The 13,074-nt window shown below is 47.9% G+C and overlaps 1 protein-coding gene across 4 annotated transcripts in view; it reads right to left on the bottom strand.

Moving 5' to 3' along the window:
* The window catches only part of wdfy4 (WDFY family member 4), a 179,575-nt gene that overhangs the window by 58,900 nt on the left and 107,601 nt on the right, over window positions 1–13,074 (bottom strand). The window lies entirely within an intron of this gene.

Here is a 13,074-nt window from a genome sequence, read left to right as displayed (position 1 = left end):
TATTCGGCCCCCTTGAACTTTGCGACCTTTTGCCACATTTCAGGCTTCAAACATAAAGATATAAAACTGTATTTTTTTGTGAAGAATCAACAACAAGTGGGACACAATCATGAAGTGGAACGACATTTATTGGATATTTCAAACTTTTTTAACAAATCAAAAACTGAAAAATTGGGCGTGCAAAATTATTCAGCCCCTTTACTTTCAGTGCAGCAAACTCTCTCCATAAGTTCAGTGAGGATCTCTGAATGATCCAATGTTGACCTAAATGACTAATGATGATAAATACAATCCACCTGTGTGTAATCAAGTCTCCGTATAAATGCACCTGCACTGTGATAGTCTCAGAGGTCCGTCAAAAGCACAGAGAGCATCATGAAGAACAAGGAACACACCAGGCAGGTTCGAGATACTGTTGTGAAGAAGTTTAAAGCCGGATTTGGATACAAAAAGATTTCCCAAGCTTTAAACATCCCAAGGAGCACTGTGCAAGCGATAATATTGAAATGGAAGGAGTATCAGACCACTGCAAATCTACCAAGACCTGGCCGTCCCTCTAAACTTTCAGCTCATACAAGGAGAAGACTGATCAGAGATGCAGCCAAGAGGCCCATGATCACTCTGGATGCAATGCAGAGATCTACAGCTGAGGTGGGAGACTCTGTCCATAGGACAACAATCAGTCGTATATTGTACAAATCTGGCCTTTATGGAAGAGTGGCAAGAAGAAAGCCATTTCTTAAAGATATCCATAAAAAGTGTTGTTTAAAGTTTGCCACAAGCCACCTGGGAGACACACCAAACATGTGGAAGAAGGTGCTCTGGTCAGATGAAACCAAAATTGAACTTTTTGGCAACAATGCAAAACGTTATGTTTGGCGTAAAAGCAACACAGCTGAACACACCATCCCCACTGTCAAAAATGGTGGTGGCAGCATCATGGTTTGGGCCTGCTTTTCTTCAGCAGGGACAGGGAAGATGGTTAAAATTGATGGGAAGATGGATGGAGCCAAATACAGGACCATTCTGGAAGAAAACCTGATGGAGTCTGGGAGACTGGGACTGAGATTTGTCTTCCAACAAGACAATGATCCAAAACATAAAGCAAAATCTACAATGGAATGGTTCAAAAATAAACATATCCAGGTGTTGGAATGGCCAAGTCAAAGTCCAAACCGGAATCCAATCGAGAATCTGTGGAAAGAACTGAAAACTGCTGTTCACAAATGCTCTCCATCCAACCTCACTGAGCTCGAGCTGTTTTGCAAGCAGGAATGGGAAAAAATGTCAGTCTCTCGATGTGCAAAACTGATAGAGACATACCCCAAGCGACTTACAGCTGTAATCGCAGCAAAAGGTGGCGCTACAAAGTATTAACTTAAGGGGGCTGAATAATTAAGGGGGCTGAATAATTTTGCACCCAATTTTTCAGTTTTTGATTTGTTAAAAAAGTTTGAAATATCCAATAAATGTCGTTCCACTTCATGATTGTGTCCCACTTGTTGTTGATTCTTCACAAAAAAATACAGTTTTATATCTTATGTTTGAAGCCTGAAATGTGGCAAAAGGTCGCAAAGTTCAAGGGGGCCGAATACTTTCACAGGGCACTGTATATATATAAATATATTTATATATATACACACATACACATAATTTTAGTTGTCTGTTTTTACCAAGATGGCGTAGCAGTGAAGACGTGTTTTGTTCGTTACTCGTGTATTTTTCGTATTTTTTTTGTATATATATTTCAATTTTATTTTCAATCTCTTTTCGATTTTTAATTTGATTATACCTTCCGGTAACCTGTCTCACCCAATGTGATACGGTATCGCTATTATTTTTAATTTTAGAACACATTCAAGAACCTCCAGAAGCTAACCAGCTAATTAGCTATTCAGTCATTGTTAGCCATTGCTAGCGGCTTTTTTGTTCTTAGCCTGGATAATACTCGCCAGTCTACTAGTATTGGACTATCTCTCCACAACAACGCCGGATTCCTGCCGTAATCCCCGGACCACTACTTCTGATCTTCACAGCTAGCTTGCAGCTAGCTAGCTCACCGTGGCACCTAGTACCGAAGCTATCCCTGAGGCCCTACTACCGGCCTAATCAGCTGTTCACCCGAACCCCACTCATAAACGGCTAGAGCCCGATACTCCACCGGATCTTTGCTGTAAACTCTGGATCTCGGCACCGGATCACCGCTGCTACCGATTGGCTATAGTGGCTAACGCCACTGCCACGAAGCTAGCACCAGTTAGCCGTGAGCAAGGCGCATCTCCCGGCCAGCAAACTAAATTCTACAATACCTCTGTCGCCATCTGGCTTGGATTCTCTGTCGACACGGCGCCCCGCCACACCACCACGACTGGTCTGCCGACAAATACTCCATCCGCTGTGCCTTCAACTGGCCTGCGTCGGAGGGCTACTAACTTTAAACGCCTTGTCGCCTGCTAACGTAGTGGCGGGTTCCCTGTTCCATCTACTGCTGCCCCCTGGACACTATGATCACTTGGCTACATAGCTGATGCCTGCTGGACTGTCCATTAATCACGGTACTCCATTTTGTTTATATATTTTTTTATCTGTCGGCCCCAGCCGCAAACTCAGACTCTGTGTGTAGTTAATCCGACCCTCTCTGCCTAGTCATCACCATTTTACCTGCTGTTGTTGTGTTAGCTGATTAGCTGTTGTTGTCTCACCTGTTGTTTTAGCTAGCTCTCCCAATCAAGACCTGCGATTACTTTATGCCTCGCTGTATGTCTCTCTCAAATGTCAATATGTCTTGTATACTGTTGTTCAGGTTAGTTATCGTTGTTTTAGTTTACAATGGAGCCCCTAGTTCCACTCTTCATACCTCTGATACCTCCTTTGTCCCACCTCCCACACTTCCGGTAATCTCACCCATTACAACCAGCATGTCCAGAGATACAACCTCTCTTATCATCACCCAGTGCCTGGGCTTACCTCCACTGTACCCGCACCCCACCATACCCCTGTCTGCGCATTATGCCCTGAATATATTCTAACATGCCCAGAAATCTGCTCCTTTTATTCTTTGTCCCCAACGCTCTAGGCGAACAGTTTTGATAGCCTTTAGCCGCACCATCATATTACTCCTCCTCTGTTCCACGGGTGAGTTGGAGGTAAACCCAGGCCCTGCATGTCCCCAGGCACCCTCATTTGTTGACTTCTGTGATCAAAAAAGCCTTGGTTTCATGCATGTCAACATCAGAAGCCTCCTCCCTAAGTTTGTTTTACTCACTGCTTAGGCACACTCTGCCAACCCTGATGTCCTTGCCGTGTCTGAATCCTGGCTTCGGAAGGCCACCAAACATTTTGAGATTTCCATACTCAACTATAACATTTTCCGTCAAGATAGAACTGCCAAAGGGGGAGGAGTTGCAGTCTACTGCAGAGATAGCCTGCAAAGTAATGTCATACTTTCCAGGTCCCTACCCAAACAGTTCCAACTAAACATTTTTTTAATTACTCTCTCCAGAAATAAGTCTCTCACTGATGCCGCCTGCTACCGACCCCCCTCAGCTCCCAGCTGTACCTTGGACACCATTTGTGAATTGATCGCCCCCATCTAGCTTCAGAGTTTGTTCTGTTAGGTGACCTAAACTGGGATATGCTTAACACCCCGGCTGTCCTACAATCTAAGCTAGATGCCCTCAATCTCACACAAATCATCAATGAACCCACCAGGTACAACCCTAAATCTGTAAACATGGGCACCCTCATAGACGTTATCCTGACCAACTGGCCCTCCAAATACACCTCCGCTGTCTTCAACCAGGATCTTAGCGATCACTACCTCATTGCCTGTATCCGCTACGGGTCCGCAATCAAACGACCACCCCTCATCACTGCAAACGCTGCCTAAACCACTTCTGCGAGCCGGCCTTTCTAATCGACCTGGCCTGGATATCCTGGAAGGATATTGACCTCATCCCGTCAGTTGAGGATGCCTGGTCATTCTTTAAAAGTAACTTCCTCACCATCTAAGATAAGCATGATCCGTAAAAAAAATGCAGAACTAAGAACAGATATAGCCCTTGGTTCACTCCAGACCTGACTGCCCTCGACCAGCACAAAACATCCTGTGGCAGACTGCAATAGTATCGAATAGTCCCCGCGATATGCAACTGTTCAGGGAAGTCAGGAACCAATACACGTAGTCAGTCAGGAAAGCAAAGGCCAGCTTTTTCAAGCAGAAATTTGCATCCTGTAGCTCTAACTCCAAAAAGTTCTGGGACACTGTAAAGTCCATGGAGAACAAGAGCACCTCCTCCCAGCTGCCCACTGCACTGAGGCTAGGTAACACGGTCACCACCGATAAATCCATGATAATCGAAAACTTCAACAAGCATTTCTCAATGGCTGGCCATGCCTTCCTCCTGGCTACTCCAAACTCGGCCAACAGCTCCGACCCCCCGCAGCTACTCGCCCAAGCCTCCCCAGCTTCTCCTTTACCCAAATCCAGATAGCAGATGTTCTAAAAGAGCTGCAAAACCTGGACCCGTACAAATCAGCTGGGCTGGACAATCTGGACCCTCTATTACTGAAACTATCTGCCGCCATTGTCACAACCCCTATTACCAGCCTGTTCAACCTCTCTTTCATATCGTCTGAGATCCCCTTCTTCAAAGGGGGAGATACCCTGGACCCAAACTGTTACAGACCTATATCCATCCTGCCCTGCCTATCTAAGGTCTTCGAAAGCCAAGTCAACAAACAGATCACCGACTATCTTGAATCCCACCGTACCTTCTCCGCTGTGCAATCTGGTTTCCGAGCCGGTCACGGGTGCCCCTCAGCCACGCTCAAGGTACTAAATGATATCATAACCGCCATCAATAAAAGACAGTACTGTGCAGCCGTCTTCATCGACCTGGCCAAGGCTTTCGACTCTGTCAATCACCATATTCTCATTGGCAGACTCAGTAGCCTCGGTTTTTCTAATGACTGCCATGCCTGGTTCACCAACTACTTTGCAGACAGAGTTCAGTCTGTCAAATTGGAGGGCATGTTGTCCGGTCCTCCGGCAGTCTCTACGGGGGTGCCACAGGGTTCAATTCTTGGGCCGACTCTTTTCTCTGTTTATATCAATGATGTTGCTCTTGCTGCGGGCGATTCCCTGATCCACCTCTATGCAGACGACACCATTCTGTATACTTCTGGCCCTTCCTTGGACACTTCTGGCCCTTCCTTGGACACTGTGCTATCTAACCTCTAAACGAGCTTCAATGCCATACAACACTCCTTCCGTGGCCTCCAACTGCTCTTAAACGCTAGTAAAACCAAATGCATGCTTTTCAACCGTTCGCTGCCTGCACCCGCACGCCCGACTAGCATCACCACCCTGGATGTTCCGACCTAGAATATGTGGACATCTATAAGTACCTAGGTGTCTGGCTAGACTGTAAACTCTCCTTCCAGACTTATATCAAACATCTCCAATCTAAAACCAAATCTAGAGTCGGCTTTCTATTACGCAACAAAGCCTCCTTCACTCACGCCGCCAAACTTACCCTAGTAAAACTGACTATCCTACCGATCCTCGACTTCGGCGATGTCATCTACAAAATAGCTTCCATTACTCTACTCAGCAAACTGGATGCAGTTTATCACAGTGCCATCCGTTTTAGTCCATGCTAGGTAAAGCTCCGCCTTATCTCAGTTCACTGGTCATGATGGCAACACCCACCCGTAGCACGCGCTCCAGCAGGTGTGTCTCACTGATCATCCCTAAAGCCAACACCTCATTTGGCCGCCTTTCCTTCCAGTTCTCTGCTGCCTGTGACTGGAACGAATTGCAAAAATCGCTGAAGTTGGAGACTTTTATCTCCCTCACCAACTTTAAACATCTGCTATCTGAGCAGCTAACCGATCGCTGCAGCTGTACATAGTCCATTGGTAAATAGCCCACCCAATTTACCTACCTCATCCCCATACTGTTTTTATTTATTTACTTTTCTGCTCTTTTGCACACCAGTGTCTCTACCTGCACATGACCATCTGATCATTTATCACTCCAGTGTTAATCTGCAAAATTGTAATTATTCGCCTACCTCCTCATGCCTTTTGCACACAATGTATACAGACTCTTTTTTTCTACTGTGTTATTGACTTGTTTATTGTTTACTCCATGTGTAACTCTGTGTTGTTGTCTGTTCACACTGCTATGCTTTATCTTGGCCAGGTCACAGTTGTAAATGTTCTCAACAATTTTGACGTGAAGACATGTCACAAATCAGTTTGCAAAAAATGTTACACGTGTTTCAGCCTAGCTCAGTGGTTTCTGTGGTGGTGGGGCAGCCAAAAGAAAATAGTGGTTGGTAATTTTCTCTAGTTGCTCTGTGATTGGCTCAGTGTTCTGTCACTCATGGGGACACTTCGTCACAGCTAAATCTACAGGAAGAGTTTGAAAATTCAAGCCCCTTGAGTGCTGCCATTGATTTACATTAGAAATGCCCATCCAAGAAGGCTGAAGGTCAATGGCCACAGAAAGAATTACGTCAAATCACGTGTCTTTACCGTAGCTTTGATTGGAAAGCTAGCAAGCTAGACAAGTAGTCATCGTCATGAATCAAGTTGACAATCTACTGGCAAATCCATTATAGATCAAATAAAATATAGATAAAACGTATCGGTGCTCATCAGCCATTGGACATAAACATTACACAACAAGTAGGAAATTGCTGTCAGGTGCGTGAATGAGGACCCAAAAGCGAATTAACAAACAGAGTTTCTTTAATGATGAACACACGTGGGCTCAGATGGACAGGTAGATTCCGACAGGACAGGACAAGGTTGCAGCAAACACGATGATAGTCTGGTTCAGGCATGAGACACACAAACAAGAATCCGACAAAGACAGGAGCAGAAACAGAGAGAGATATAGGGACCTAATCAGAGGGAAAAAGGGAACAGGTGGGAAAAGGGGTGAATGAGGTAGTCAGAGAAGACAAGGAACAGCTGGGGGAAAGAGGGACAGAAACGGTAACCTAGTACGACCAGCAGAGGGAGACAGGGTGAAAGGAAAGGACAGAAAGACACAACATGACAATACATGACAGTACCCCCCCACTCACCGAGCGCCTCCTGGCGCACTCGAGGAGGAAACCTGGCGGCAACGGAGGAAATCCTCGATCAGCGCACGGTCCAGCACGTCCCGAGAGGGAACCCAACTCCTCTCCTCAGGACCGTACCCCTCCCAATCTACGAGGTACTGGTGACCACGGCCCCGAGGACGCATGTCCAAAATCCTACGGACCCTGTAGATGGGTGCGCCCTCGACAAGGATGGGGGGGGGGGGGGAAGACGAGCGGGGGCGCGAAGAACGGGCTTGATACAGGAGACATGGAAGACCGGGTGGACGCGACGAAGGTATCGCGGAAGAAGAAGTCGAACTGCGACAGGATTAATGACCCGAGAAATACGGAACGGACCAATGAACCGCGGGGTCAACTTGCGAGAAGCCGTCTTAAGGGGAAGGTTCTGAGTGGAGAGCCAAACTCTCTGACCGCGACAATATCTAGGACTCTTAGTTCTACGCTTATTAGCAGCCCTCACAGTCTGCGTCCTATAACGGCAAAGTGCAGACCTGACCCTCTTCCAGGTGCGCTCGCAACGTTGGACAAAAGCCTGAGCGGAGGGGACGCTGGACTCGGCGAACTGAGATGAGAACAGCGGAGGCTGGTACCCGAGGCTACTCTGAAAAGGAGATAGCCCGGTCGCAGACGAAGGAAGCGAGTTGTGGGCGTATTCTGCCCAGGGGAGCTGTTCTGACCAAGACGCAGGGTTGCGAAAAGAAAGACTGCGTAAGATGCGACCAATAGTCTGATTGGCCCGTTCTGCTTGACCGTTAGACTGGGGGTGAAAGCCGGAAGAGAGACTGACGGAAGCCCCAATCAAACGGCAAAACTCCCTCCAAAATTGAGACGTGAATTGCGGACCTCTGTCCGAAACGACGTCTGACGGAAGGCCATGAATTCTGAAAACATTCTCGATGATGATTTGTGCCGTCTCTTTAGCAGAAGGAAGCTTAGCAAGGGGAATGAAATGAGCCGCCTTAGAGAACCTATCGACAACCGTAAGAATAACAGTCTTCCCCGCTGACGAAGGCAGTCCGGTGACAAAATCTAAGGCGATGTGAGACCACGGTCGAGAGGGAATGGGAAGCGGCCTGAGACGGCCGGCAGGAGGGGAGTTACCGGACTTAGTCTGCGCGCAGACCGAACAAGCAGCCACGAAACGACGCGTGTCATGCTCCCGGGTGGGCCACCAAAAACGCTGGCGAATGGAAGCAAGCGTACCCCGAACGCCAGGGTGGCCGGCTAACTTGGCAGAGTGAGCCCACTGAAGAACGGCCAGACGAGTAGGAACGGGAACGAAAAGAAGGTTCCTAGGACAAGCGCGCGGCGACGGAGTGTGAGTGAGCGCTTGCTTTACCTGCCTCTCAATTCCCCAGACAGTCAACCCGACAACACGCCCCTCAGGGAGAATCCCCTCGGGGTCAGTGGAGGCTACTGAAGAACTGAAGAGACGAGATAAAGCATCAGGCTTGGTGTTCTTAGAGCCCGGACGATAAGAAATCACGAACTCGAAACGAGCGAAAAACAGCGCCCAACGCGCCTGATGCGCATTAAGTCGTTTGGCAGAACGGATGTACTCAAGGTTCCTATGGTCAGTCCAAACGACAAAAGGAACGGTCGCCCCCTCCAACCACTGTCGCCATTCGCCTAGGGCTAACCGGATGGCGAGCAGTTCGCGGTTTCCCACATCATAGTTACGTTCCGACGGCGACAGGCGATGAGAAAAATACGCGCATGGGTGGACCTTGTCGTCAGAGAGGGAGCGCTGAGAAAGAATGGCTCCCACGCCCACCTCTGACGCGTCAACCTCGACAACGAACTGTCTAGAGACGTCAGGTGTAACAAGGATAGGAGCGGATGTAAAACGATTCTTGAGGAGATCAAAAGCTCCCTGGGCGGAAACGGACCACTTAAAGCACGTCTTGACAGAAGTAAGGGCTGTGAGAGGAGCTGCCACCTGACCGAAATTACGGATGAAACGACGATAGAAGTTCGCGAAGCCGAGAAAGCGCTGCAGCTCGACGCGTGACTTAGGGGCGGGCCAATCAATGACAGCTTGGACCTTAGCGGGATCCATCTTAATGCCTTCAGCGGAAATAACAGAACCGAGAAATGTGACGGAGGAGGCATGAAAAGTGCACTTCTCAGCCTTCACAAAAAGACAATTCTCTAAAAGGCGCTGGAGGACACGTCGAACGTGCTGAACATGAATCTGGAGTGACGGTGAAAAAATCAGGATATCGTCAAGGTAAACGAAAACAAAGATGTTCAGCATGTCTCTCAGGACATCATTGACTAATGCCTGAAAGACAGCTGGAGCGTTAGCGAGGCCGAAAGGAAGAACCCGGTATTCAAAGTGCCCTAACGGAGTGTTAAACGCCGTCTTCCACTCGTCCCCCTCCCTGATGCGCACGAGATGGTAAGCGTTACGAAGGTCCAACTTAGTGAAAAACCTGGCTCCCTGCAGGATCTCGAAGGCTGAAGACATAAGAGGAAGCGGATAACGATTCTTCACTGTTATGTCATTCAGCCCTCGATAATCTATGCAGGGGCGCAGAGACCCGTCCTTCTTCTTGACAAAAAAAAACCCCGCTCCGGCGGGAGAGGAGGAGGGGACTATGGTACCGGCGTCAAGAGCTACAGACAAATAATCCTCGAGAGCCTTACGTTCGGGAGCCGACAGAGAGTATAGTCTACCCCGGGGGGGAGTGGTTCCCGGAAGGAGATCAATACTACAATCATACGACCGGTGTGGAGGAAGAGAGGTGGCCCTGGACCGACTGAACACCGTGCGCAGATCGTGATATTCCTCCGGCACCCCTGTCAAATCACCAGGCTCCTCCTGTGAAGAAGAGACAGAGGAAACAGGAGGGATAGCAGACATTAAACATTTCACATGACAAGAGACGTTCCAGGAGAGGATAGAATTACTAGACCAATTAATGGAAGGATTATGACAAACTAGCCAGGGATGGCCCAAAACAACAGGTGTAAAAGGTGAACGAAAAATTAAAAAAGAAATGGTTTCGCTATGATTACCAGAAACAGTGAGGGTTAAAGGTAGCGTCTCACGCTGAATCCTGGGGAGAGGACTACCATCCAGGGCGAACAAGGCCGTGGACTCCCTTAACTGTCTGAGAGGAATGTCATGTTCCCGAGCCCAGGTCTCGTCCATAAAACAGCCCTCCGCCCCAGAGTCTATTAAGGCACTGCAGGAAGCTGACGAACCGGTCCAGCGTAGATGGACCGACAAGGTAGTGCAGGATCTTGAAGGAGAGACAGGAGTAGTAGCGCTCACCAGTAGCCCTCCGCTTACTGATGAGCTCTGGCTTTTACTGGACATGAAGTGACAAAATGACCAGCAGAACCGCAATAGAGAAAGAGGCGGTTGGTGATTCTCCGTTCCCTCTCCTTAGTCGAGATGCGGATACCTCCCAGCTGCATAGGCTCAGCTCCCGAGCCGGCAGAGGAAGATGGTAGTGATGCGGAGAGGGGGGCAACGGAGAACGCGAGCTCCTTTCCACGAGCTCGGTGACGAAGATCAACCCGTCGCTCAATGCAAATAGCGAGTTCAATCAAGGAATCCACGCTGGAAGGAACCTCCCGGGAGAGAATCTCATCCTTTACCTCTGCGCGGAGACCCTCCAGAAGACGAGCGAGCAAAGCCGGCTCGTTCCAGCCACTGGAGGCAGCAAGAGTGCGAAACTCAATAGAGTAGTCTGTTATGGATCGATTGCCTTGACATAGGGAAGACAGGGCCCTGGAAGCCTCCTCCCCAAAAACAGATCGATCAAAAACCCGTATCATCTCCTCCTTAAAGTCCTGATACTGGTTAGTACACTCAGCCCTTGCCTCCCAGATTGCCGTGCCCCACTCACGAGCCCGTCCAGTAAGGAGAGATATGACGTAGGCGACACGAGCAGTGCTCCTGGCGTAAGTGTTGGGCTGGAGAGAAAACACAATATCACACTGGGTGAGGAACGAGCGGCATTCAGTGGGCTCCCCAGAGTAACACGGCGGGTTATTGATTCTGGGCTCCGGAGATTCGAAAGCCCTGGAAGTGGCCGGTGGATCGAGGCGGAGATGGTGAACCTGTTCTGTGAGGTTGGAGACTTGGGTGGCCAGGGTCTCAACGGCATGTCGAGCAGCAGACAATTCCTGCTCGTGTCTGCCTAGCATCGCTCCCTGGATCTCGACGGCTGAGTGGAGAGGATCCGAAGTCGCTGGGTCCATTCTTGGTCGGATTCTTCTGTCAGGTGCGTGAATGAGGACCCAAAAGCGAATTAACAAACAGAGTTTCTTTAATGATGAACACACGTGGGCTCAGATGGACAGGTAGATTCCGACAGGACAGGACAAGGTTGCAGCAAACACGATGATAGTCTGGTTCAGGCATGAGACACACAAACAAGAATCCGACAAAGACAGGAGCAGAAACAGAGAGAGATATAGGGACCTAATCAGAGGGAAAAAGGGAACAGGTGGGAAAAGGGGTGAATGAGGTAGTCAGAGAAGACAAGGAACAGCTGGGGGAAAGAGGGACAGAAACGGTAACCTAGTACGACCAGCAGAGGGAGACAGGGTGAAAGGAAAGGACAGAAAGACACAACATGACAATACATGACAATTGCAAATTCAACAATGAGTGGTTTGGAAGGAATCAGGGGCTAACTGCAAGCTTTGCAAAGCAATCACTAGCCTGCTATTCAGTGGAGATTGTGGTCCAAGTCTGGGTTTAAGGGTCTCTTTTCCAAGCTCAAAAGGATACATTTTCTTATGCAACACCATGGGCCAGAAAAGGTTGAATACATTGGCCATGCTGTCAATCCAACATGACTTCTGCCGCATTCAAAACAACTGGAAACTCGGAACTGGGAAATCTCAGACTTCAGTGAGTTCAAGACAACTGGTCAATCTGAAAAAGATTTGCTCCGACGGGGAAGATATGTTTAGAACGGTATTCCAACTCGGAATTCCAAGTTGGCAACTCAGGCCTCTTTCTAAAGGTCCGACCTGAAGATCACTGATGTAATGATTCAATCTTGTTTTTGTTGTCTTGAAAGCACCATAAATCCAGAGAATGCCAAACTGTGATGACAAAATTTGCCCACAAGAAGGGCCGCTGTGCCACCTTCATGTTCAAATGAGCACAGCACAACAAGGTGAGTCAAAAAAAGTATTGTATGCTGTTGCATAAATTATGTAATATGCCAGGGAGATATATATACTGTAGCTAAGAAAGTAATGCTAAATGTATGTTGTGTAGTAAGCTGATAGTAGCCCATGTGCCTCACCCTAATAATTTGGTACCTGCGGAGACAGGGGTTGGGATTTAAAATATATATATATATATGACAAAACACACATCACGACAAGAGAGACACCACAACACTACATAAAGAGAAACCTAAGACAACAACATAGCATGAGAGCAACACATGACAACACAGCATGGTAGCAACACAACATGGTAGCAGCACAACATGGTAGCAGCACAAGATTGTAGCAGCACAAAACATGGTAAAACATTATTAGGCACAGACAAACTCACAAAGATAGAGACATCAATACATCACGCAAAGCAGCCACCACTGTCAGTAAGAGTTATCCGCTCATCGTTCCCTTATGCCATAGTTTGTTCATCTGAATTGCCAGTAGAAACCTTTTCAAGGCTCCGTTGATAGCCAGGTGTAGCAACAGTAAGGATTCACTCCATGGTACTGAAAAAAAATGATGCTGTTGGGACAGCTTCATGTAGGACCTAACAGTTTGTGGGCACCATTTGTCATCGTTAAAGTGCAATTAACCTGTTGAGTGTAGGGGGTAGTATTTTGATGTTTGGATGAAAAACGTACCCAAATGAAACTGCCTATTTCTCAGGCCCAGAATCTAGAATATGCATATCATTGTAAGATTAGGATAGACAACACTCTAAAGTTTCCAAAACTGTCAAAATATTGTCTGTGAGTAT

Source organism: Oncorhynchus mykiss, chromosome 23, assembly GCF_013265735.2.
Source record: "Oncorhynchus mykiss isolate Arlee chromosome 23, USDA_OmykA_1.1, whole genome shotgun sequence".
Classification (NCBI taxonomy): Eukaryota; Metazoa; Chordata; class Actinopteri; order Salmoniformes; family Salmonidae; genus Oncorhynchus; species Oncorhynchus mykiss.
The sequence above is the reverse complement of the archived record's forward strand: the minus strand, read 5'-3'. Positions and strand labels throughout refer to the sequence as shown.